The 6,000-nt window shown below is 46.7% G+C and overlaps 1 pseudogene; it reads left to right on the top strand.

The window, feature by feature from the left end:
- Positions 1–1,630: 1,630 nt before the first annotated feature.
- LOC136813374 (recQ-like DNA helicase Blm) overlaps positions 1,631–6,000 on the top strand; it is a 28,394-nt pseudogene continuing 24,024 nt past the window's right edge.

The following is a 6,000-nucleotide window of genomic DNA, read 5'->3' as shown; positions in this document are numbered from 1 at the left end:
CAAGAGCAATACCAAGATGATGGATAATCGTTGGAACTATTTTGAATTTTATCGACCCTTGCGAGTGATTCAGAAAATGGAACCCTGTGGTAGATGTTTCGCAAGATTTATGCTTTCCTAGGTTGATTGCTATATATATAATGTTGTTTATATTATAATGCTTTCAGAGTTTGAATTATTTTTCAAATTTTTCATGTGAGAACAGGCACTTTTAACGGTGTCCGGACCGGACACCGTTCAATATAAAAAATAAATTTAAATTTTTATTTTTATTATGAACGGTGTCCGGTCCGGACACCGTTGGAAAACACTTGAAACCAGTGAAACCTTTGCTGAAATTTTTTGGGAGCTCTCTCAAAATGAAAAATTTGGAAAATGAAAACAATTCTGAACTTGATATTTATACATAACAGATCTATCATTCTCACCATTTTCATGCCATCAATACTTGGTTCTTATTCCTTTCTTTTCGATAACCAAATCAATGCGTTTAGGCATAGAGTCAATAGTGCGGTCGATGACTTCTGGGCTGTATTCTAAGATTGTCTTGCGAACTCGTCTACAGAACTGCTCAAAGGTTTCATGTTCAATCTTTCCCTCCAAAGCGTCTTCGTTAAGCTTCCTGCGTATGTTGTGAAACGCGTTCTCTATGGGGTTGAGATCCGGACTGCGTGCCGGTATCTTGAAGAGACGGCATCCTACAGCATCCATTGCCAACTGTGCAGCTGCAGAGTTTTGGCTAGGGTCTCCATCTTGTAAAAATAACTTTCCTTTTGGATTGGCCGACACTTGAAACATTTCTGGAAACCGCTCCCTGATATAGTCCTCACAGAACTGTCCGTTCAGTCTCTCCGTGTAATGATGACATTCCATAAAACCTCTGCCGTACGCTATGGCGCAAAAGAATTTTGCAGTGCGGGAACCGACTCCTTCTTTCTTCCCCTTTGCAGTGTTATACAAATCCAATTCTTCCCCTTTTCTCATGTAGGTTCTCGTTCGACAAGTTTTTGCGTAATCGCAAGGGTTGGTTTTGTGGACAAAGGAAACCCCGTCAAGGTAAAATGCAATCCCCTCTTTCCAAAAGTTTGCTGGGAGCTTTTTACACCTTTTTGCAAATTTGAGTCTTTTCTTGAGGTCTCCCTTTAATAAAATTCCTTTCCTTCGGCATTGTTTATATTTGTAGCCTGCGTCGTTTAAAATTCTGCGCACGGTCCTCGGGGCAAGGTGGTAGAGTTCAGCTCGGCGACGTATGTGTGTAGCATTGAAAGTACCGTACTCCTCCTTCAATTTGCGCATTGCGCCAAGTACACGTCTGCGATCTCTGTCTGAAACTTTGGGGGGCCTTCCGGTGCGCTTCTTTGCCTCTGTCCCAGTATCATTAATCTTCTTTTTCATGTGGCGATAAATAGTCGTGCGCTTGTATTGCGGATAAAGTTCTAATAATCTTCCCAACGTCTCACCCTTCTCTTGATGTAGATAACGGAGGACCATAGATACTTGTAGTGGTATTTTCATTTTGTTTAATTTATAATATTATTGTGCTATTGTTTTTTTCTAGAAATAGAAGGGTATGATATATATTATATGCATAATCATATTATCGTTGCATTACTTATTAAAAAATTTCAACATGGTAAAGCACGGGCGGGCGCAACAAAAATTTCTTTTCTTCCGCTCTTCTTTTCCTTACAAAACTTATAACCTTTCCGGCAAGGAGCTAAGGTATTCCGCCGGGATGCTAACCCCTATTTCAAGCCCTGGGCGGTGATTTCCTTTCAGTTTGTTCTTCTCTTGTAAAAAAATATTAAGTAGATCAACCCTAAAGCTCTGAATATACTACACCCATTAGTTACTTCTTATAAAAAGTAAGGAAAAATACTGTCTGCCAGATTTTAACGTCAAATTACCGTGAAGACCTGGTCCACTGAATATAACGCCCTGCTTTACCAGTTGTTTACAGGCCTTGTTTATTGTTGTTGTATACATGAGCTTCTATAATATACTGATATATGTTGTACTTAGAGACAAAGAGGAAAAAGAAAACAAACACATATGGTCCCTTATGTGGGACATAAATTCTTCAAAAACTCCTAAGTCCAGACCTGCTATCACCCACAGACAATAATGGCCAAAAGTAATGGAATTTCTTTAATTTTCTATGACAATTGCCACTCTCCCCCCTTCTCCCCCCTCTACAATGTTGAATTTGAGCATGAGAGACCTCAAACTGACTCAGCAACATTGTAGGGAGGGGGGAAGGGGAGGGCAACAGGAAACACCAGTAGAATGGGTAAAATTCCATTTACTTTTGGCCGATATTGTTGGCTGGGGTTCAGAAGGCCAGGAAAGAAAGTTTGAGTCACCGCGTTTGGCTTGGCAGGGTAAACGCGGCGAAAGCATAGCAAAAATAGGTGGTTAGGGGGTGTTCTAAGGCTTGGCTGGGGTTCAGAAGGCCAGGAAAGAAAGTTTGAGTCACCGCGTTTGGCTTGGCAGGGTAAACGCGGCGAAAGCATAGCAAAAATAGGTGGTTAGGGGGTTCTAAGGCTTGGCTGGGGTTCAGAAGGCCAGGAAAGAAAGTTTGAGTCACCGCGTTTGGCTTGGCAGGGTAAACGCGGCGAAAGCATAGCAAAAATAGGTGGTTAGGGGGTGTTCTAAGGCTTGGCTGGGGTTCAGAAGGCCAGGAAAGAAAGTTTGAGTCACCGCGTTTGGCTTGGCAGGGTAAACGCGGCGAAAGCATAGCAAAAATAGGTGGTTAGGGGGTGTTCTAAGGCTTGGCTGGGGTTCAGAAGGCCAGGAAAGAAAGTTTGAGTCACCGCGTTTGGCTTGGCAGGGTAAACGCGGCGAAAGCATAGCAAAAATAGGTGGTTAGGGGGTGTTCTAAGGCTTGGCTGGGGTTCAGAAGGCCAGGAAAGAAAGTTTGAGTCACCGCGTTTGGCTTGGCAGGGTAAACGCGGCGAAAGCATAGCACAAATTGGTGGTTAGGGGGTGTTCTAAGGCTTGGCTGGGGTTCAGAAGGCCAGGAAAGAAAGTTTGAGTCACCGCGTTTGGCTTGGCAGGGTAAACGCGGCGAAAGCATAGCAAAAATAGGTGGTTAGGGGGTTTCTAAGGCTTGGCTGGGGTTCAGAAGGCCAGGAAAGAAAGTTTGAGTCACCGCGTTTGGCTTGGCAGGGTAAACGCGGCGAAAGCATAGCAAAAATAGGTGGTTAGGGGGTGTTCTAAGGCTTGGCTGGGGTTCAGAAGGCCAGGAAAGAAAGTTTGAGTCACCGCGTTTGGCTTGGCAGGGTAAACGCGGCGAAAGCATAGCAAAAATAGGTGGTTAGGGGGTGTTCTAAGGCTTGGCTGGGGTTCAGAAGGCCAGGAAAGAAAGTTTGAGTCACCGCGTTTGGCTTGGCAGGGTAAACGCGGCGAAAGCATAGCAAAAATAGGTGGTTAGGGGGTGTTCTAAGGCTTGGCTGGGGTTCAGAAGGCCAGGAAAGAAAGTTTGAGTCACCGCGTTTGGCTTGGCAGGGTAAACGCGGCGAAAGCATAGCAAAAATAGGTGGTTAGGGGGTGTTCTAAGGCTTGGCTGGGGTTCAGAAGGCCAGGAAAGAAAGTTTGAGTCACCGCGTTTGGCTTGGCAGGGTAAACGCGGCGAAAGCATAGCAAAAATAGGTGGTTAGGGGGTGTTCTAAGGCTTGGCTGGGGTTCAGAAGGCCAGGAAAGAAAGTTTGAGTCACCGCGTTTGGCTTGGCAGGGTAAACGCGGCGAAAGCATAGCAAAAATAGGTGGTTAGGGGGTGTTCTAAGGCTTGGCTGGGGTTCAGAAGGCCAGGAAAGAAAGTTTGAGTCACCGCGTTTGGCTTGGCAGGGTAAACGCGGCGAAAGCATAGCAAAAATAGGTGGTTAGGGGGTGTTCTAAGGCTTGGCTGGGGTTCAGAAGGCCAGGAAAGAAAGTTTGAGTCACCGCGTTTGGCTTGGCAGGGTAAACGCGGCGAAAGCATAGCAAAAATAGGTGGTTAGGGGGTGTTCTAAGGCTTGGCTGGGGTTCAGAAGGCCAGGAAAGAAAGTTTGAGTCACCGCGTTTGGCTTGGCAGGGTAAACGCGGCGAAAGCATAGCAAAAATAGGTGGTTAGGGGGTGTTCTAAGGCTTGGCTGGGGTTCAGAAGGCCAGGAAAGAAAGTTTGAGTCACCGCGTTTGGCTTGGCAGGGTAAACGCGGCGAAAGCATAGCAAAAATAGGTGGTTAGGGGGTGTTCTAAGGCTTGGCTGGGGTTCAGAAGGCCAGGAAAGAAAGTTTGAGTCACCGCGTTTGGCTTGGCAGGGTAAACGCGGCGAAAGCATAGCAAAAATAGGTGGTTAGGGGGTGTTCTAAGGCTTGGCTGGGGTTCAGAAGGCCAGGAAAGAAAGTTTGAGTCACCGCGTTTGGCTTGGCAGGGTAAACGCGGCGAAAGCATAGCAAAAATAGGTGGTTAGGGGGTGTTCTAAGGCTTGGCTGGGGTTCAGAAGGCCAGGAAAGAAAGTTTGAGTCACCGCGTTTGGCTTGGCAGGGTAAACGCGGCGAAAGCATAGCAAAAATAGGTGGTTAGGGGGTGTTCTAAGGCTTGGCTGGGGTTCAGAAGGCCAGGAAAGAAAGTTTGAGTGGCTTTTGGCTTGGCGGGAAATTTGGCAAAAGGTTTAGCTAATAGTGTCATAAGGAGGGTTTGGTTAAAGGTTTTTAGCGGCAAAAGTAGGAAAATTTTTTTTGAGTCATCAAACTGTTTCACCAGTTATTGGAACTTTCTTTTCGAAGAATAGGCTATCCCGGTGTCATCCCGTTGAGTTCTAAGGAATCAAAAATTCCGGTTGGAAGTGCTAGAGACTTGAAATTTTTAAGTACTTATTTGGCTCTAAAGGTAAAAGAAAGAAAGCATTTCTTCACGGTTTGGTTAAATTGTGCTAAGGCTTTGGCTGGGGTTCAGAAGGCCAGGAAAGAAAGTTTGAGTCACCGCGTTTGGCTTGGCAGGGTAAACGCGGCGAAAGCATAGCAAAAATAGGTGGTTAGGGGGTGTTCTAAGGCTTGGCTGGGGTTCAGAAGGCCAGGAAAGAAAGTTTGAGTCACCGCGTTTGGCTTGGCAGGGTAAACGCGGCGAAAGCATAGCAAAAATAGGTGGTTAGGGGGTGTTCTAAGGCTTGGCTGGGGTTCAGAAGGCCAGGAAAGAAAGTTTGAGTCACCGCGTTTGGCTTGGCAGGGTAAACGCGGCGAAAGCATAGCAAAAATAGGTGGTTAGGGGGTGTTCTAAGGCTTGGCTGGGGTTCAGAAGGCCAGGAAAGAAAGTTTGAGTCACCGCGTTTGGCTTGGCAGGGTAAACGCGGCGAAAGCATAGCAAAAATAGGTGGTTAGGGGGTGTTCTAAGGCTTGGCTGGGGTTCAGAAGGCCAGGAAAGAAAGTTTGAGTCACCGCGTTTGGCTTGGCAGGGTAAACGCGGCGAAAGCATAGCAAAAATAGGTGGTTAGGGGGTGTTCTAAGGCTTGGCTGGGGTTCAGAAGGCCAGGAAAGAAAGTTTGAGTCACCGCGTTTGGCTTGGCAGGGTAAACGCGGCGAAAGCATAGCAAAAATAGGTGGTTAGGGGGTGTTCTAAGGCTTGGCTGGGGTTCAGAAGGCCAGGAAAGAAAGTTTGAGTCACCGCGTTTGGCTTGGCAGGGTAAACGCGGCGAAAGCATAGCAAAAATAGGTGGTTAGGGGGTGTTCTAAGGCTTGGCTGGGGTTCAGAAGGCCAGGAAAGAAAGTTTGAGTCACCGCGTTTGGCTTGGCAGGGTAAACGCGGCGAAAGCATAGCAAAAATAGGTGGTTAGGGGGTGTTCTAAGGCTTGGCTGGGGTTCAGAAGGCCAGGAAAGAAAGTTTGAGTCACCGCGTTTGGCTTGGCAGGGTAAACGCGGCGAAAGCATAGCAAAAATAGGTGGTTAGGGGGTGTTCTAAGGCTTGGCTGGGGTTCAGAAGGCCAGGAAAGAAAGTTTGAGTCACCGCGTTTGGCTTGGCAGGGTA

The sequence above is a fragment of the Clytia hemisphaerica genome, unplaced genomic scaffold, assembly GCF_902728285.1.
Source record: "Clytia hemisphaerica strain Z4C2 unplaced genomic scaffold, Clytia hemisphaerica genome assembly, whole genome shotgun sequence".
Lineage (NCBI taxonomy): Eukaryota > Metazoa > Cnidaria > Hydrozoa > Leptothecata > Clytiidae > Clytia > Clytia hemisphaerica.
This window is presented reverse-complemented; position numbering and strand designations above follow the sequence as displayed.